This window comes from Arachis hypogaea, chromosome 14, assembly GCF_003086295.3.
Source record: "Arachis hypogaea cultivar Tifrunner chromosome 14, arahy.Tifrunner.gnm2.J5K5, whole genome shotgun sequence".
NCBI classification, from domain to species: Eukaryota; Viridiplantae; Streptophyta; class Magnoliopsida; order Fabales; family Fabaceae; genus Arachis; species Arachis hypogaea.
In genome coordinates this window covers 41931362-41953308 of record NC_092049.1, presented here as the reverse complement: position 1 = coordinate 41953308, position 21947 = coordinate 41931362, and positions in this window count along the sequence as shown.

The following is a 21947-nucleotide window of genomic DNA, read 5'->3' as shown; positions in this document are numbered from 1 at the left end:
TTTGTTTTTAATGCTTTCATTTTAGTTTGCTTATTTGCTGTGTTTATTAATACATCACCAAGAGAGCTTTATTAATGACAGATTCTTGGCTTAGTGATTGTATTTAATAAAGAACAGTTTCATTTGCTTGGTTTTAACTCAAATAAATGGACATAGGATTGCATTCTAAGTTTGGTGTTGCTATGCAACACAATTTGCTTCAAATCTTGACTGAATACTTGCATTGATTCCAAAGTGAAAGTGTCACACTAAGTTTGGTGTGCCACTTATTCTTTATGCAAAGTATTATGCTCACCTTCTTAAGCTTGCAATCACAATGTCTCTGTCTCTTGTGCCTTGATTATTATCTTTAATTTTGCTTGCGTGAAACACATGTACTACTAACATTCCTTGTGTAAGACATTCATGATCCATCTTAGCCCCATAGCCACGGTTCTAATAGTTGCTTGAGGATGAGCAAGCATTCTGAGTTTGGTATGGGAAGGAGGAGAATGGGAGGAAATTGACAACAATAGAGAAGATGAACTACAAGGTTGTAAAGTTCCTTTTCCTCTCATTTGTTTCAAGCACTATAAACTGCATGATTGTCTTTACCTTCTCTGTATGCATGTGTGTATGAAAAGGCATAGTTTGATTTCTAATTTGCAACATGGTGCTGTGTCATTATGAATACCAACTTGAGTTTTGTGAATTCAAAAGCAACAAAGTATCATGATCATAAACAAACAAGACATTAAAGAAGATTTTAGCATGTGCATAAAAGTATTGGTAAGCTAGTATATTTGATTGTTGCTTAATTGCATTAGATTTTATTTAATTGAAGTTTTCATCTAGGACATTTTGTGAAATCTTTTGAAAATCATGAAAACCTTGAAGAAGCAAATGCAAAAATAAAGCAAGAAAAGAAAAAGGGAAAGAGTGAGAAAGCTGAAGGCTCTGAGTACCAATGGCAATTTATTTGTTAAGTGCTTGTGGTGTTTATGTATCAAGCCAAATGCTTGGAAACAAAACACTTAGAAGTCAAGGCTAGGCTCAAAGTGCAAAAGCACTCCCTCAAAGCTCAAGGCTCTGAGCATCAATGATTAGAGAGTTAAGAAAAGAAAAGAAAAATGAGCTTAATGAAGTCCTCTAATCAAATGCTTGTGGTGCTTATTTATCAAGTGGTAATACTTGAAAACAAAGCATTTAGAAGTCGTAGCTTTGTTATCAACTCATGGGGCAAAGCACTCAAAAGGAGAAGCTAAATAAGAAAATCAAAAGCTTGTTTCAAGGAAGAAATATAAAAAGATTTCATAAATTGAGCTAGATGGAAGCATCAATCATTTACATTTCTTTTGTGATTGTAGCATGCTTAGAAAACTAGCTTACCATGAACATTGAGTTGCTATTCTTCTCACCTTGGATTGTCAATCTTTATTGCATGATTCTTTTCTTGCTTGGGGACAAGCAAGGTTTAAGTTTGGTGTTGTGATGACATGTCATCATGTCATATTTTTCTATGCCTTTTTCCTTTGTTTTCAATAGGTTTTATGCACTTTCTTGAGCCATAAGCAAGCCAAGTGGGTAGATTTTCATGCTTCCTTTGATTTAATCAATCATGTATGAATTCATGCTATTTCATGAGGTTTTATGCTAAAATTGTCACATATTATGAAAGAATGAATATCTCATGAATTTGAGCATAGCTTTGACGTGTTTGGTTGATTAATGATAGGTGAAGAAGGCTTGGAGAAAGGGTGAAGCAAGAAGGAATGGCTAGGAGTAAAGAGAGGACAATGGAATAAGTTGAACCAGGAAGCAAAATCTATTGGGTGAAAAGTTAGCCTCAAAGTTAGACCCCTAACTTGGAGGCTAACGTTGGCACATGAATTCCTCCCTGGCCATCCAACGTTTGCACCAACGTTAGCCCCCTAACTTGGAGGCTAACGTTGGCACATGAATATTCAAGGAAGAGGAGCAAAAGTTAGCCCCAACGTTAGCCCCCTAACTTGGAGGCTAACGTTGGAACTTGAGAATTTCTCCCCTGGGCACCAACGTTTGCGCCAACGTTAGCCCCCTAACTTGGAGGCTAACGTTGGCACATGAATTACAATGGGGAAGGAGCAAAAGTTTGCGCCAACGTTAGCCCCCTAACTTTGAGGCTAACGTTGGCGCCACACACCACAACAACTTGAAGGGGTATACTTCCAACAAGAATAACTTGAGCTACAGAGCTCCAAATGAGGTGATTCAAGAAGCATTGGAAAGTAGGAATCAAGAGCTTTCGAAGAATATATGGCACTGTATGGTGGACACTAAAATTGAGGGAGAAAACTGCCCCGCAATGTGCATAAATGAACATGGTGGCAACATGCAGTGAGGCCACTTGACCTCTGCACCTTCGATGAAGTATAACTCGAGCTGTAGAGCTCCAATTGATGTGCTCCCAACGGCATTGGAAAATAGACATCCAGGGCTTTCCAACAATATATAATAGTATGGGGTGGACAATACGTTTGAGCCTCCAGAACTGGCGTTTTCGCCAACGTTTGAGGCAAACGTTACCTCAAACGCTGCACACCAAAGCCAGCAACCATACCCTCTTCAAATGATCATAACTTGAGTTGTAGATGTCCAATTTAAGTGATTCCAAGTGGGTTAGAAAGCTGACATTCAGAGCTTTCCAACCATATATGATAGTCTATATTGGGCATAAAATTGGCAACATGACAAGAGGACAAAGTTGGCGCCATAAATGTGCATAAGGGAGGCCAACGTTAGGGTCAAAGTTAGACCCCTAACGTTGGCACCAACGTTCATACCAGCAAGTTTGTGGGCTGCTATGAAAAGTTGGAGCCAAAGTTAGACCCCTAACTTTAGCTCCAACTTTTGGTCCAACTTTTGCAAACTCAACCCGGTTCAATTCGGTTCCTCTTCAAACTCCAAGAGCAATCAACCAAGGCCTCTTTCAACCCAATTCCACCAAGAGCAAAGGCCCATGATCATCACTCAAAGGCACAAGAAATAGATAAAATAGGAATTTCATTTAATTGTAATTTGTTTTTAATTTCATTTTCATTTCCATTTTGTAAAGCCTATATAAGGCATCATTTTCATATTTGTAAGGAGGCTGGCTCCACTAGGGAGCACTAGAATTTGAGAGCTCTCTCTTTAATTTTCTTTGTTTTGAATCTTGGGTGGAGAATTGAAGGTGTTCTGTTTCATTCTCCCTCTGAGATTTCTCTTTGTTTTTCTTGCTGTTTTTAATTCACTGCACTTCAAAATTTCAATTCTGTTTTGATTCCCAGCATCCAATTTCCTTTATTCTTCCTGCAATTTAAATTTCCAGTTGCGTGATCTATTGCTCTTTTTAATTCCCAACACCCCAGCCCCTTTACTTTTCATGCAATTTACTTTTCTTGCAATTTAAGTTTCAGCTATTTTACTTTCTTATTCTTTAACTTACTTGCAATTTTACTTTCTGCATCTTTAAGATTCATTGCAATTTACTTTCTGTTGGCTACATTTCACACAATTCACTAAATGTCAGCTTGACTAAACTAATCACCCACTAAAATTGCTTGATCCATCAATCCCTGTGGGATCGACCTCACTCCCGTGAGTTTTTATTACTTGATGCGACCCGGTGCACTTGCCGGTTAGATTTGTGTGTTTTGGGAGAAATTTATTTTTCACCAAAATACTCATCAGCAGCTTAGAAATCACCCCCAGCATTTTGCCTTTAAGTGAGTCACGTGCTGGTATCGGCGCGTACGCGCCATGTGCGCGTGCGCGTCGATTGGTTGTTTCTTCATCCGCGCGGACGCGGCATGTACGCGTGCGCGTCTCTATGTAAAACCACTTTCTGCGCGTGCGCGCCTTGTACGCGTGCGCGCCCATTGATGCATTTCCAATCTTTGTTTCTTCATGCATTCTCCACTTTGTATGCTTTTCTCCTCATTTCTTCCATCCAATACTTACCTTATGAACCTGAAATCACTTAACAAACACATCAAGGCATCGAATGGAATTAAAGTGAATCAAAATCACCAATTTAAGGGCCTAAAAAGCATATTTTCACACCTAAGCATAATCCAAGGGAGAATTACAAAACCATGCTAATTCATTGAATAAATGTGGGAAAAGGTGATAAAATCCCCTAAAATAAGCACAAGATAAACCACGAAATCGGGGTTTATCAAATCTCCCCACACTTAAACTAAGCATTTCCTCATGCTAAAATCAAGAAAGAAGCAAAGGGTATCAACATTTATTCAATGCAAACTAACTAAATGCAATCTATCTATATGTAACCTATTTACATGAATGCAATGGCTTAGTCAAAATAAATCAATCTCCAAGAATACGCATGCAAGTACAAGGGTTAAGGCATTAGCAGTCAAAGCAAACCACAATTGGATTGAGTCATTAAAAGATTTTACAAACTTGCAAGAAAAGATAATCATGGGTGGAAACATGTAATTGAGCGATCGAACCCTCGCCGGATGTGTATCCGCTCTATGCACTCAAGTGTATGGGGTTGATTCACTCAATTCTCCCCCAATCATGCTTTCTAAGATTTGTCTTTCATCTAACAATCAACAATTACCTTATGTATGCATACAAATATCATGAGGAATTTTACATAGGTTGTAATGGGGCTAGGGTCAAGGTAGGATGCATATGGTCAAGTGAGCTTGAAATTTGGATCCTTGATTAACTTAAACTTCCCACCTAACCTATGACAACCTAAATAATTATAAACAAACCTAGCTATCCATTCTTCACTTTTTCACACACTCATGCATTCTCTTTTTGATCACTACCCATATGCATTGACTTTTATTGAACCTTGCTTTGGGACATTTTGTCCCCTTTTTATTGCAATTCTTTGTCTTTTTGTCTTTCTTTTTCTATTTCTATTATTTATTTTCTTTTTTTTCAAACTAAAATATATACAAGAACATCAATGCATATGGTTTACACATGATTAATACATGAATATGTGCCCAATTCCCAAAATTTTCAACATAAATACAAAAACACTTTTATCTCTACCCAATGTACCCAACTTTCCCAAAATCAAATGATAAACACTCTCACTAGCCTAAGCTTATCAAAGATCCAAATAAGGGACATTTATTATTTTTCGCTTAGGCTTGTAATGTGCTATAATTAAGAACAAATGGGTTAAGCATAGGTTCAAAATTGGCTAGCAATGGAAGATAAAAGGTAGGCTATTTGGGTGAGTGAGCTATTTGAACAATGGTCTCAATCATATAAATGCATGTTGGTGCACAAATTGTGAATCACACTTTTCACAACTCGTACCACTAACCAGCAAGTGCACTGGGTCGTCCAAGTAATACCTTACGTGAGTAAGGGTCGAATTCCACGGAGATTGTTGGTTTTAAGCAAGCTATGGTTATCTTGCAATTCTTAGTCAGGAAGTCAATTATATTTATCAAGTGAATTGCGAGTAAACAAGAGAGCATGGATTAAAGGTTACTTGTTGTGCAGTAATGGAGAATATGTTGGAGTTTTGGAGATGCTTTGTCTTCTGAATCTCTGCTTTCCTCTGTCTTCTAATTCACGCACGCACGTCCTCCTATGGCAAGCTGTATGTAGGGGATCACCGTCGTCAATGGCTACATCCCATCCTCTCAGTGAAAAATATGCTCACATGCTCTGTCACAGCACGGCTAATCATCTGTCGGTTCTCGATCATACTGGAATAGGATTCTTCATCCTTTTGCGTCTGTCACTAACGCCCAGCACTCGCGAGTTTGAAGCTTGTCACAGTCATTCGATCCTTGAATCCTACTCAGAATACCACAGACAAGGTTTAGACTTTCCGGATTCTCATGAATGCCGCCGTCAGTTCTAGCTTATACCATGGAGATTCTGATTAAGGAATCTAAGAGATACTCATTCAATCGGATATAGAACAGAGGTGGTTGTCAGGCACACGTTCATGGTTTGAGGAAGGTGATGAATGTCACGGATCATCACCTTCATCACAGTTAAGCACGAATGAACATCTTAGATAGGAACAAGCGTGTTTGAATGGAAAACAGAAATACTTGCATTACTTCATCGAGACACAGCAGAGCTCCTCACCCCCAACAATGGAGTTTAGAGACTCATGCTGTCAAAGAGTACAAAGTTCAGATCTAAAAATGTCATGAGATACAAAATAAGTCTCTAAAAGTTGTTTAAATACTAAACTAGTAGCCTAGGTTTACAAAAAGTGAGTAGACTATGACAGATGGAGTAGAGATCAACTTCTGGGGCCCACTTGGTGTGTTCTGGAACTGAGACTTAAGCAATTCACGTGCATAAGGCCATTTTGGGCGTTCAACGCCAGGTTTGGATCCATTTCTGGCGTTGAACTCCAACTTTTAATCCTTTTCTAGCGCTGGACGCCAGAATTGGGCAGAGAACTAGCGTTGAACGCCAGTTTACGACATCTATCCTTGAGCAAAGTATGGACTATTATATATTGCTGGAAAGCCCTAGATGTCTACTTTCCAAAGAAATTGGAAGCATGCCATTTCGATTTCTGTAGCTCCAGAAAATTCACTTTGAGTGCAGGGAGGTCAGAATCCAACAACATCAGCAGTCCTTTTTCATCCTGAATCAGATTTTTGCTCAGCTCCCTCAATTTCAGCCAGAAAAATACCTAAAATTACAGAAAAACACACAACTCATAGTAAAGTCCAGAAATATGAATTTTTGCTAAAAACTAATGAAAATAAACTAAAAATTAACTAAAACATACTAAAAACTATATGAAATTAACCCCAAAAAGCGTATAAAATATCCGCTCATCACAACACCAAACTTAAACTGTTGCTAGTCCTCAAGCAACTAGACAAATAAAATAGAAGACTAATAGGTTGAGAAGCAATAATATATCAGAGTTTTTGAGTGAAGCTCAGATTCTAATTAGATGAGCGGGACTAGTAGCTTTTTGCTTCCGAACAGTTTTGGCATCTCACTTTATCCATTGAAGCTTAGAGTGATTGGCATCTATAGGAACTTAGAATTCAGATAGTGTTATTGATTCTCCTATTTCAGCATGATGATTCTTGAACACAGCTATTTCATGAGTCTTGGCTGTGGCCCTAAGCACTTTGTTTTTCAGTATTACCACCGGATACATAAATGCCACAGACACATAATTGGGTGAACCCTTTGGATTGTGACTCAGCTTTGCTAAAGTCCCCAATTAGAAGTGTCCAGAGTTCTTAAGCACACTCTTCTTTCTGCTTTGGACCTTGACTTTAACCGCTCAGTCTCAAGTTTTCACTTGACACTTTCACGCCACAAGCACATGGTTAGGGACAGCTTGATTTAGCCGCTTAGGCCAGGATTTTATTCCCTTAGGCCCTCCTATCCACTGATGCTCAAAGCCTTGGGATCCTTTTTATTACCCTTGCCTTTTGATTTTAAGGGCTATTGGCTTTTTTTTTTTGCTGCTTTTTCTTGCTTCAAGAATCATTTTTATGATTTTTCAGATCATCAGTAACATGTCTCATGTTCACCATTCTTTCAAGAGCCAACATATTTAACAGTCTTAAACAACAAATTCAAAAGACATATGCACTGTTCAAGCATTCATTCAGAAGACAGAAAGTATTGCCACCACATGCAACTAATTAGAATTTCTCTTATTAAAACTCAAAATTTTATTGCTTCTTATTCAAAAGATCTACTATTTTATTCATGTTTGCTGATGATGAGAGAAATAAACTATGGCTTAATTGGAGATAAAATCAAAATAGATACTAATTACTACTATATGACTCCTAAGGTGAACTTCTATACGACACTATCACAGAGTTAAAGTGGGAATTGGAATTTAACAACCTTTATTCTGGGGGAACAGGGGTTCCTCTGATCCTTGGGGTGGTCGGTCCTGCAAGAGATAACTTCTGGCGCTTCAAGTCCCTTAAGTCACGCCCTTGCTCTTCTTGTTCTTTAAACATATAGGTGAGAATTTGACTGTGTTCCTTCTGTTCTTTTATGATTTGTTCCATAGCTTCCCGTATCTTGGTAACAGACGTCTCAAGATACTCCCAATATTCAGATTGAGGGATTTCTGGGAGGAATTCCTGCGTTTTCTTCTTGATGGGATCATCCTATGCTTGTTGTTTCTCCATTGATGCCTTGGTGATTGGCTTCTCAACTGAGATGTACTCAGTTATTCCCATCCTTACTCCAGCATCCTTGCAGAGCAGCGATATCACACTTGGATAAGCCAACCTGGCTTCTTTAGAATTTTTGTTAGCAATTTTGTAGAGTTCGGTTGAGATCAGCTGATGAACTTCCACTTCTTTTCCCATCATGATGCAATGGATCATCACTGCTCTTTTAACTGTGACTTCAGAACGGTTGCTGGTAGGCAACAGAGAATGCCCAATGAAGTCCAGCCATCCTCTGGCGACTGGTTTGAGATCCTCTCTCTTGAGTTGATTTGGGACACCGTTTGTGTTGGTGGTCCACCTGGCTCCAAGGATACATATGTCCTCTAGAATCTTAGCCAGGCCCTTGTCTGTTCTCATCATTCTCCTGTTGAAGGAGTCTGGATCATCTTTCAGCTGAGGTAGCTTTAAAATCTCTCTGATCTTGTCAGGGGTGGTATGAACAATCTTTCCTCTGACCATGGTCCGATATTCATAGAAAGCAGTTCCAGATAGTTTTTGCTTGTCAGTCTGCCACATATTAGCATAAAACTCCTGGATCATATTCCTGCCCACTTTCGTTTCAGGATTAGCTAGGACTTTCCAGTTCCTGATTCGAATTTGCTCCTGGATCTCCGGATATTCATCTTCCTTCAGATTGAATCTAACTTCCGGGATCACTGATCTCAGACCCATTATTTTATTATAATGGTCTGAATGTTCTTTAGATAAGAACTTCCCTTGATTCCAAAGTGGTTTTGGAACGCTCTCTTTCTTGCCTCTTGGAGTGGGTTGTTTTCCTTTGGGAGCCATGATCTTAGTGATCGCGGATAAACACACCAAACTTAGAGGTTTGCTTGTCCTCAAGCAAAAGAAAAGAAGGGAGAGGGAGAGAAGGAGAGCTAGGTGCACTTGTTGATGGGAGGGGAGGGAGGCCGAACTCAAATTTATAGGGAGGGAGGGGGGTTTTCGAAAAAAAAGATAAAGATATGATAAAAAGATTTATTTGGAAAAGATAAGATAGAAGATATAGTTTAAAATTGAGAGGATATGAAAGATTTTTCTAAAAAAGATAGATTTATATTTTGAAAAAGATAAAGTGGAGGTTTTGAAAAAGATATTGATGAGTTGAAAAGATAGATTTGTAAAAAATTTTGAAAAGAGTTGGATTGAATTTGCAAAGATGCCTGGTGCTTATGGATTAAAATACATTTGATATTTTTAGTGGTAGGGTTTTTAGAAATTATGGAATTTAGAAATCAGGGTTTTTAACATGTTTATGTAAGAAATCAAGAATTGAAGTAAGAAAATCAAGATTTAGAATGAAAAAAATTTGAATAAAAATGAGTTTTGTCTCCTCCCTGCCATCCTGGCGTTTGAATGCCCAAACACTGCCTGTTTTGGGCGTTCAGCGCCCAATTGCTGCTCTCCTGGGCGTTCAACGCCCAGCTGCTGCCATTACTGGCGTTCAACGCCCAGTGGGTGCCCATTTCTGGCGTTGAACGCCCAGATTGCTACCATTACTGGCGTTCAATGCCCAGTGGATGCCCATTTTGGGCGTTGAACGCCCAAAATACACTTTTACTGACGTTTTCTTGCCAGTGAGCTTCTTTTTCTCTGTTTTGTGTGCCGAGGTCTTCTGTAAATGATTCCTCACCTTAGTGTCAGTGAACTTTATATAAACAAATAAAAATAGGGCAAAATGCTTAGAGGATTGTTGCCCCATGGCTGGGTTGCCTCCCAGCAAGGGGTTCTTTATTGTCTTTAGCTGGACCTTGCTGAGCTTTTAATCTAGCTTCAGCCTTGAGCATTCTTGCTCAATGTTGCCTTCAAGATAATGCTTGATTCTCTGTCCATTGACAATGAACTTCTTATCAGAATCAATATCTTGAAGCTCCACATAACCATATGGTGATACACTTGTAATCACGTATGGTCCCCTCCACCGGAATTTCAGTTTCCCGGGGAATAGCCTGAGTCTAGAGTTAAACAACAGAACCTTCTGTCCTGGTTCAAAGATTCTAGATGACAGCTTTTTGTCATGCCACTTTTTTTATTTTTCTTTATAAAGCTTGGCATTTTCGAAAGCTGTGAATCTGAATTCCTCTAGCTCATTTCGCTGGAGCAATAGTTTTTCTCCTGCTAATTTGGCATCAAAGTTTAGGAATCTGGTTGCCCAGTAGGCCTTATGTTCCAGTTCCACGGGCAGGTGACATGCCTTACCATACACAAGTTGGTATGGAGAGGTCCCTATAGGGACCTTGAATGCTGTCCTGTAAGCCCACAGAGCATCATCCAAGCTCCGTGCCCAATCCTTTCTACGGGTATTTACTGTCTGTTCCAAGATTCTCTTCAATTCTCTGTTAGAGACTTCAGCTTGCCCATTAGTTTGTGGATGATATGGGGTAGCTACCTTGTGGCGAATTCCATACCGAACCATGGCAGAGTAAAGCTGTTTATTGCAGAAGTGAGTGCCCCCATCACTGATTAGTACTCTAGGGACACCAAACCTGCTAAAGATATGTTTTTGGAGGAATTTCAGCACTGTTTTAGTATCATTGGTGGGTGTGGCAATGGCCTCAACCCATTTTGATACATAGTCAACTGCTACCAGAATATAAGTGTTTGAGTATGATGGTGGGAAAGGTCCCATGAAGTCAATTCCCCATACGTCAAACAACTCAATTTCCAAGATTCTTTGTTGAGGCATGGCGTAACAATGAGGCAGATTACCAGTTCTTTGGCAACTGTCACAGTTACGTACAAACTCTCGGGAATCTTTATAGAGTGTGGGCCAATAGAAGCCACATTGGAGGACCTTGGTGGCTGTTCGCTCACCTCCGAAATGGCCTCCATATTGTGATCCATGGCAATGCCATAGGATCCTCTGTGCTTCTTCTCTAGGCACACACCTACGGATTATTCCGTCTGCACATCTCTTAAAGAGATAGGGTTCATCCCACAAGTAGTACTTTGCATCAGTAATTAATTTCTTCTTTTGTATCCTGTTGTACTCCTTGGGTATGAACCTTGCAGCTTTATAGTTTGCAATATCGGCAAACCATGGTGTTTCTAGAATGGCAAATATATGCTCATCCGGAAAAGTCTCAGAGATCTCAAGAGAGGGGAGGGGCGTCCCTTCTACTGGCTCTATCCGGGACAGATGATCAGCCACTTGGTTCTCTGTCTCTTTTCTGTCTCTTATTTTTATATCAAACTCTTGCAGAAGCAACACCCATCTGATGAGCCTAGGTTTTGAATCCTGCTTTGTGAATAGATATTTAAGAGCAGCATGATCAGTATACACAATCACTTTTGATCCTACTAAGTATGATCCGAACTTATCAACGGCGTAAACCACTGCAAGTAATTCTTTTTCTGTGGTTGTGTAATTTTTTTGGGCATCATTTAAAACGCGACTAGCATAATAAATGACATGTAGAAGCTTGTCATGCCTCTATCCCAATACTGCACCAATGGCGTGATCACTGGCATCACACATTAGCTCAAATGGTAACGTCCAGTCTGGTGCAGAAATGACTGGTGCTGTGACCAGCTTAGCTTTCAGCGTTTCAAACGCCTGCAGGCACTCTGTATCAAACACAAATGGCGTGTCAACAGCTAGCAGATTGCTTAGAGGTTTTGTGATTTTTGAAAAATCCTTTATAAACCTCCTATAAAATCCTGCATGCCCCAGAAAGCTTCTGATTGCCTTAACATTGGCAGGTGGTGGTAATTTTTCAATTACCTCTATTTTTGCTTGATCCACCTCTATTCCCTTGTTTGAGATTTTATGCCCAAGAACAATTCCTTCAGTCACCATGAAGTGACACTTTTCCCAGTTTAAAACTAGGTTGGTCTCTTGGCATCTTTTCAGAACAAGTTTCAGGTGATCAAGACAGGAGCTGAATGAGTCTCCATATACTGAGAAGTCATCCATGAAGACTTCCAGAAATTTTTCCACCATATCAGAGAAAATAGAGAGCATGCATCTCTGGAAGGTTGCAGGCGCATTACATAGCCCAAATGGCATCCTTCTATAAGCAAACACTCCAGATGGACATGTTAATGCTGTTTTCTCTTGATCCTGGGGATCTATTGCAATCTGGTTGTAGCCTGAGTAGCCATCCAAAAAGCAGTAATAATCATGACCTGCTAGTCTTTCTAGCATCTGGTCTATGAATGGTAAAGGAAAATGATCCTTTCTGGTGGCTGTATTGAGCCTTCTGTAGTCAATACACATGCGCCACCCTGTAACTGTTCTTGTAGGAACCAATTCATTTTTTTCATTATGAATCACAGTCATGCCTCCCTTTTTTGGGACGACTTGGACAGGGCTCACCCAAGGGCTATCAGAAATAGGATAAATGATCCCAGCCTCTAGTAATTTGGTGACCTCTTTCTGCACCACTTCTTTCATGGCTGGATTTAGCCGCCTTTGTGGTTGAACCACTGGTTTGGCATTATCCTCCAATATGATTTTGTGCATGCATCTAGCTGGGCTTATGCCCTTAAGGTCACCTATGGACCACCCAAGAGCTGTCTTGTGTGTCCTTAGCACTTGAATAAGTGCCTCCTCTTCCTGTGAATTTAAAGCAGAGCTTATGATCACTGGAAAAGTGTCACCTTCTCCCAGAAACCCATATTTTAAGGATGGTGGTAATGGCTTGAGCTCGGGTTTCGGAGGTTTTTCCTCTTCGTGATGAAATTTCAGAGGCTCTTTCTTGTCCTCTGAATCCTCTAAATCAAGCTGAACATCTTTAAAGATGTTTTCCAACTCTGATTCAAGACTCTCAGCCATGTTGATCTTTTCTACCAAAGAGTCAATGAGATCAACTTTCATGCAGTCTTTTGATGTGTCCGGATGCTGCATAGCTTTGACAGTGTTCAACTTGAATTCATCATCATTGACTCTCAGGGTTATTTCACCCTGTTGGACGTCAATGAGGGATCGTCCAGTTGCTAGGAAGGGTCTTCCTAGAATGAGAGTAGCACTCTTGTGCTCCTCCATTTCCAGCACAACAAAGTCAGTGGGAAAGGCGAATGGCCCAACTCTGATAATCATGTCTTCAATCACGCCTGATGGGTATTTAGTGGAACCATCAGCAAGTTGGAGACATATCCAGGTTGGTTTAACTTCTTCAGTTAAGCCAAGCTTTCTGATAGTGGATGCAGGTATTAGGTTGATGCTTGCCCCAAGATCGCATAAAGCTGTCTTGGTGCAATTACCTTCTAATATGCATGGTATCAGAAAACTCCCAGGGTCTTTAAGATTTTCAGGAAAGTTCTTCAGAATGACTGCACTGCATTCTTCAGTGAGGAGAACTCTTTCTGTTTCTCTCCAATCCTTTTTATGACTCAAGATCTCTTTCATGAACTTGGCATAAGAAGGTATTTGCTCAAGTGCTTCTGCAAAAAGAATCTTTATTTCAAGAGTCCTGAGATAATCTGCAAAGCGAGCAAATTGCTTATCCTGCTCCTCTTTTCAGAGTTTTTGAGGATAAGGTATCTTGGCTTTATATTCTTCAACCTTAGTTGCTGTAGATTTACTGCCTACAGAAGTAGTTGAAGAAGCCTTTTTAGAGGGGTTGTTATCAGCATTTGTGTGTGTCTGATCCCTCACTGGCAATTGAGTGCCAGAGTTAGAAGCTGGAGTGAAACTGGACGCCAGCTCCTTGTCTGCTCCTGGCGTTTGAACGCCAGAATTGTGCCCATTTTGGGCGTTCAGCGCCAGATCTTGCCCATTTTGGGCGTTCAGCGCCAGATCCTTGCCCATTTCTGGCGTTGAACGCCAGTCCTGCCTTATTTCTGGCGTTGAACGCCAGTCCTGAGCATGGTCTGGGCGTTCAGCGCCAGCCTTCCACCAATTTTATGGCGTTTTAGTTCCAGAATTACTTTTCCCTGGGCTCTTACTGTCCTCAGGTGAATTTTGGGTGGTTCGCTCATTTCTTAGCTTTTTGCTGCCTTGAGGTGGGGTATTTAATGTTTTCCCACTTCTTAGTTGAACTGCTTGGCATTCTTCTGCTATTTGCCTTGACAGCTGCTGCTTTGTTTGCTTAAACTGTTCGTCCATATGTATATTAGCCATCCTTGTCTCTTGTAGTCTATCTTTGAATTCGGCTAACTGCTTTGTTAGGAAGTCCAACTGCTGATTGAATTCAGCAGCTTGTTTTATAGGACTGAGTTCAGCAGTTGCTGTCTTAACCTCTTCTTTCATGGAAGGGTCACTGCTTAGGTACAGATGCTGATTCTTGGCAACTGTATCAATGAGCTCTTGAGCCTCTTCAATTGTCTTTCTCATGTGGATAGATCCACCAGCTGAGTAATCAAGAGACATCTGAGCTCCTTCTGCAAGCCCATAATAGAAGATGTCTAACTGAACCCACTCTGAAAACATTTCAGAGGGGCATTTTCGTAGCATCTCTCTGTATCTCTCCCAGGCATCATAAAGAGATTCATTATCTCCTTGTTTAAAGCCTTGGATGTCCAGCCTTAGCTGTGTCATCCGTTTTGGGGGAAAGTATTGATTCAGGAATTTTTCTGTCAGCTGTTTCCAGGTCCTTATGCTGGCCTTAGGTTGGTTATTTAACCACCTCTTAGCTTGATCTTTTACAGCAAATGGAAACAGTAACAGTCTGTAGACATCCTGATCTATTTCTTTATCATGTACTGTGTCAGCAATCTGTAGAAACTGTGCCAGAAACTCTGTAGGTTCTTCCTGTGGAAGACCGGAATACTGGCAATTTTGCTGCACCATGATAATGAGCTGAGGATTCAACTCAAAGCTACTGACTCCAATGGAGGGTATGCAGATGCTACTCCCATATGAAGCAGTAGAGGGGTTAGAATATGACCCCAGAGTCCTCCTGGACTGTTCATTTCCGCTTAGGTCCATGATGGTGAAAGGGAGATGATGTAAAATAGAGAAAATATTTTTATTTATTTATTTAAATTTTTTTTTGAAAATAAGATAAAGATAAATAAAAATGGGTGAAGATTTTTGAAAAATTGAGGAGAGAGAAAGTGGTTAGGAAGTTTTGAAAATGATATGATGATTTTTGAAAAAGGTTTTAAATTTTGGAATAAAAATCTGAATTTTAGAAATAGATTTCGAAAAAGATGCTTTAAAATAGAGAGAAAAGATATTTTTGAATTTTAAGAAGAGAGAGAAAAACAATAAGATAGCACAAGATTTAAAATTTTTAGATCTAATGCTCCTTGTTTTCGAAAATTTTTGGAGGAAAAACACCAAGGAACACCAAACTTAAAAATTTTAAGATCAAGACACAAGGAAAACTCAAGAACACTTTGAAGATTCACAAAAACACAAAAACACAAAGGAAGAACACCAAACTTAAAATTTTTAGAAAACCAGAATAAATTTTCGAAAATTTTAAGAAAAATCAACAAGAAAACACCAAACTTAAAGTTTGGCACAGGATTTAATAGAAAAATTATTTTTGAAAAAGGTTTTAAAAAGAAAATAAGGATTCTAAAATTTTAACACGACACTAATACGAGACTCTAAACAAAAAAAGGGAAATTTTTCCTAATCTAAGCAACAAAATAAACCGTTAGTTGTCCAAACATGAACAATCCCCGGCAACGGCGCCAAAAACTTGGTGCACAAATTTTGAATCACACTTTTCACAACTCGTACCACTAACCAGCAAGTGCACTGGGTCGTCCAAGTAATACCTTACGTGAGTAAGGGTCGAATCCCACGGAGAATGTTGGTTTGAAGCAAGCTATGGTTATCTTGCAATTCTTAGTCAGGAAGTCAATTATATTTATCAAGTGAATTGCGAGTAAACAAGAGAGCATGGATTAAAGGTTACTTGTTGTGCAGTAATGGAGAATATGTTAGAGTTTTGGAGATGCTTTGTCTTCTGAATCTCTGCTTTCCTCTGTCTTCTAATTCACGCACGCACGTCCTCCTATGGCAAGCTGTATGTAGGGGATCACCATCGTCAATGGCTACATCCCATCCTCTCAGTGAAAAATATGCTCACATGCTCTGTCACAGCACGGCTAATCATCTGTCGGTTCTCGATCATACTGGAATAGGATTCTTCATCCTTTTGCGTCTGTCACTAACGCCCAGCACTCGCGAGTTTGAAGCTCGTCACAGTCATTCGATCATTGAATCCTACTCGGAATACCACAGACAAGGTTTAGACTTTCCGGATTCTCATGAATGCCGCCGTCAGTTCTAGCTTATACCACGGAGATTCTGATTAAGGAATCTAAGAGATACTCATTCAATTGGATATAGAACAGAGGTGGTTGTCAGGCACACGTTCATGGTTTGAGGAAGGTGATGAATGTCACGGATCATCACCTTCATCACAGTTAAGCGCGAATGAACATCTTAGATTGGAACAAGCGTGTTTGAATGGAAAACAGAAATACTTGCATTACTTCATCGAGACACAGCAGAGCTCCTCATCCCCAACAATGGAGTTTAGAGACTCATTCCGTCAAAGAGTACAAAGTTCAGATCTAAAAATGTCATGAGATACAAAATAAGTCTCTAAAAGTTGTTTAAATACTAAACTAGTAGCCTAGGTTTACAAAAAGTGAGTAGACTATGACAGATGGTGCAGAGATCCACTTCTGGGGCCCACTTGATGTGTGCTGGGGCTGAGACTTAAGCAATTCACGTGCATAAGGCCATTTTGGGCGTTCAACGCCAGGTTTGGATCCATTTCTGGCGTTGAACTCCAACTTTTAATCCTTTTCTGGCGCTGGACGCCAGAATTGGGCAGAGAACTGGCGTTGAATGCCAGTTTATGTCGTCTATCCTTGAGCAAAGTATGGACTATTATATATTGCTGGAAAGCCCTGGATGTCTACTTTCCAACGCAATTGGAAGCATGCCATTTCGAGTTCTTTAGCTCTAGAAAATCCACTTTGAGTGCAGGGAGGTCAGAATCCAACAGCATCAGCAGTCCTTTTTCAGCCTGAATCAGATTTTTGCTCAGCTCCCTCAATTTCGGCCAAAAAAATACCTAAAATTACAGAAAAACACACAACTCATAGTAAAGTCCAGAAATATGAATTTTTCCTAAAAACTAATGAAAATAAACTAAAAACTAACTAAAACATACTAAAAACTATATGAAATTAACCCCAAAAAGCGTATAAAATATCCGCTCATCACATGTATACACAAAGTAATGGACATAAAGAATCAAACAAATCAAAGATTACACTCATAAGAAGAGAATAATGCACACAAGAATGAAAATAAGTGGTTATGTATGATGTAAACACACAATTAGGCTCAAAACTCACATGCTTGTGTTCTTAACTGAAAACATAATCCACAAAGTGTATAAATTAAGCAAGTTCTAAAAAATTTTTTTCAACCAATTGAAGTGGTGCTCTAGAAATAGAATTCTTGGAAATTTTCATTATATTGCTAAGCTTATTCTAGTGCAAGGTTGTGATTTAGAAAATTTTAAAAATTTTCCTAGTTTGCCCCCTTTTCAATCAAAACATAATTCTTATACCGAAAAGGATAAACTAGGTTTTGACAATCCAAAATATTTTTCTAATCACAATCAAAAGCCAAAATGCAACATATATACATATATACTAAAGGTGTGCAACAACCAAAATAAGGGTATCCACAATGACAAATATGTATAGTAATCCCAAAAAGATCTCAAAGATAAAGTGCAAGGATAAAATGCGAAATAAAATAAAGTAGCAGAAACTAGAGGATAAATGTCTAAAAATTCACCACATAAATGCTATTCACCAGTCACGAACGGTGACCTCCCCACACTTTAGGATGAAGCATCGTCCTCGATGCTACTGCTAAAGCTCGGGATGTGAGTCAACAATCACGTCGGGCTGTGGCTCAGGCTCAGGCTGTGGCTGTGGCTGTGGTACTGGCTCAGGCTGTGACTCCTCAGGAGGCTGCTGAACCTCTGTGGCGGCATGTGTCTCTGGTGGTGCCTCCTGCTGAGTCGGCTCATCTACATGCTCCTCCTCCTGATCTTGCTCGTCGGAGACTGGAGAGTCTGGGAGTGGAGGTAGCTCGATGCCCTGTGAGACAAACAGCTGATCTATGCGGTCGAGACGTCGCATGATACGACGCTCGCTGCGCTCCATGAAGTGAAACAGGCATTGCACCAATAGGTAAGTCGGCTCAGGTGCAGGTGGTGGTGGCAAGGATGCTGCGGCTGAAGTAGAGGGGGGTCCTGCTGCTGCTGCTGATGATGAGGGCTGAGCTGCATCCTCTACTACTCTGGCTCGAGAACGATGTCTGGGTGGAGGCTTCTCGTACCCACCCACCCCATGGAATAGTAACCTCCTTGTCGTCCTCATCTGGGGGTGGTGGTGTCACATCATCGTTCTCCCACGGGACATCAGCTAGCTCAATCATGCTGGTGACCAGTGTAGGGAATGGCAAGAGGCCACGGATATGCGCGCGCCATATACTCTGCCTGATCAGCCGGGGGAAGTCTACCTCTTTTTCCTCCATCACACAACCAATCAGAACTAGCATATCCATCGGAATCTCTGAGAAGTGAGTGGTGGGCAAGACGTAATGGGCAAATATATGCTGTCAAGTCTTAGCCTCTCTCGACAGATAAGTGAAATGCATCCCCTTGGGCTTCTTGTTCCCAGAATCCATCACCCAAGGGGCATCAGGTGTGGCAATCACGCGCTTAAGCGCCTCATAATCAAAAGTCATGCAGTGGATGGCTACCTCTGCTTGCTCATAGGCACATGTGTCCTCAGTGTGAGGTCGGCAAAGCAATGCCTCCCTAATAGCAGCCTCGGTGATCAGAATCTCTCTACCCCGCACTGGACTGAATTAAGAGTGGCACGGAAGAAGTTGCAATAGAACTCCCTCACCCATGAAGTGTTTATCCTCCCCAAGTCTCTCTCAACAAAGTCCAAGCCCAACTCCAGGATACGGCTGTTTATGGTGCGTCTCACATCATTGGGAAGGACCAGCTTCTTCTCGATGTTCAGGTTCGTCTTCCAGAATTTAGGGAAGCGAAGCTCATAGTAGAGGTTAGGGAATTTGATTGGGTCAGTGGATGGGAGCAGTTGATTCTCTTTGTCCACTTCATTCAGCGGATTCTTAGCATAATTAGCATAAGGTGATGGGGTAGAGGCTTTAGAGCGCTTTCTCTTCTTAGAAGTAGTGGCTATAGCTTTTTCCTTGTCTGACATCCTAAAAAACAGATGTGATATGATATAAGCAATTAGCCAAATAGATATAAAGCACTCAAAGTAAAACACATTCATGAAGTGAGTGAAGGAAATAGAATTCTTGGAATGCAAGTAACAGAATTCAAAATTCAAACCAAGTCACAAACCCAGAATTTAAATCACAATTGCACATTACTTGTTCATTGAGCCTAAGAAATGCCATATTCAAAAGAATGATTAAAAAGGATTAAATTTAAAACAAAAGGAAGGAATCAGTTGGTTAATCAAGTTAGAGTTAGAAATTAGTTCAAAAATCAGTGATATGACAATTATTAGCTCAATTAAAAGAAGTGTACAAAGTATGGGTGCAAGCACACTCACAACCATGAATTACATATAGTCATTGATGATGAAATACAATATTGCCAAAAAGTAACTAATTGTGAAAACAAGTCATCAATCAATTGTGAAGATCACCAGAATTGTATGAATTAGTGTTGGTAAAATCAGAACATTGAGGAACAAGGAAATCAAGAAACATTCAACACCAATTCCAAAGAGGCATAAAATCTCAAAAGAGTTTCAAGTTATGGTCAATCGAGAAGCTTTCTTAACTATGCAATGCATATAAGCAAATTAGCATTGTAAGCAAGCAAAGAGTACTATAAGCATGAACAAAACCTGTGAACATGGTCTTGAGGAGTTTCCAAAACCATTTAGAAAACAAAATTCTATTGACACAAAAATCGTCAAATAGAAGCTTGTTGCATCAATTAAACAATGTTAATTTATGAGATATGGTTAGGAAAAATCCGGCAGCATTTCAGCAGTAAATTGGCCATTTCCCAAGTTCAAACAATCAGACCAATTTCCATATGAATGCATTACAATCAAAGGCAAAAGCCAGATGTGAATTCATATGAAATAGGCATGTAAGCCAATAGGCAGCAACAAACAGCAATAAGCAATTTAGACCAAATCAGCCAGCAATAAATACCATTCTTCCTTTGAACAATGAACAGAAATAATGGCTTAAAATACAGCACTACATATTCCCAATGAACAGAGATAATGGATTCAGGCAGCATGCTATTCGTTGAATTCAAATTGCAAATAGCATTCCAAGGCAATAATCATTCCACTTGCAAGCAGTATTAATTCAAACAATTAAGCCTGATTGGGTCCAACAATGAAGTGCAAATTCAATCAGGAATTCAGCTAACAACATCAGCAAAAGCAAATAACCAGGAAGCAATATTTTTTTATTGGACAAATAACAGAAAATAATGGCCTGAAATCATAGCACCAAAACAGCACAAGGAACAACAGTAATTGCTTCAGTCAGCGTTCCTTTCATAGAATTCAATAATCAATCACAAATAGGCAGCATCAACAGATCAAATGAGCACAGAGCAAGTCAATGAAACAAAATAATTCCAAACAGCAGCATAAATTCAAACAAGCCTAAATCCACTACTCAGCCCAGATTCTCTAACCACCTAATTAAACTAATCTAACTAAACTAATTAACAAAACTAACGCAAAACAGTAAATGGAACAAAAAAGGGGAAGGCAGAGACTTGGGAAGCAGAAACTGAACAGAGCAGATGGGTGATGGAGAGAGGAAGAAATGTGACCGGATGAGGGTTGGTGGTCATGGTGGGAGCTTACCGGCGACAATGAAGTCGCGGCTGTCGTTGGCGGTGGAGCATGGGCGAGAATGGGTGAGACAGAGAGGAGAAAATGGAATGAGAAAGAGAGGGTGATGAAGAAGGAGCGAGGGGAGAAGAGAGGGGGTTGTGGCGGCGGTGACGGTTGCGGGATGCTCGCCGGCGCGATGGTTACAGAGCCGGTTATGGGGGAAGAAAAGAAGAAATGGAACGTTGGAGAAGAGGGGAGGTTTGAGGCACGACTGCGCTAGGGCTTTCACGTCCCTAGTTAAATGAGATTTTTGAATCCACGCGTGCGCGCACCGTGCGCACAGAAGCACCATCCACGCTTGTGCGTAGATAAGTGAATTGAGAATGGGCGCAGATGCGTACGGTGCGCATCCGCGCAGGTGAGCTGGGCCAGAGGCACAAAAGGGGCCCAGAGTTGGCATAACTCTTGGATCTTTTGGCCTGGTTGATGCAAAAATGCATTGACGCGCGCGCACTGTGCGCTTGCGCGTGGATGGGTTGACTGACGATAGGGCGCGGAGGCGCCAGGTACACCTATGCGCGGTTAGGGCAACGCAGAAAGGGCGCGGACACGTACAGCATGCGTCCGTGAGGGTTTAGGCACAGAGATGGCCCTAGAGTGGAACAACTCTCTGGTCCTTGGCCCAGAAAACTTAGATGCACGGCCTGAGCGCGCGCGCACTCTGTGCTTGCGCGTGGCTGGCTTTTTTTTTTTTAAGAGCACCAAGAAGACCTCTAAATCTCCCCAACCTTCTCTAGGACTCTAGAACTAGCTAAGATGCAAAATCAAACATATTTTTGAATTTTTGAGGATTTTTCAAATAATTTGAGAAAACTTGTAATCCAAGCAAAAACTCAAATTCAAAGAATCATCCCTAATCAAAGCATAGAATGTATAAACAAATTTGCAAGCAAGACAAAATGTACT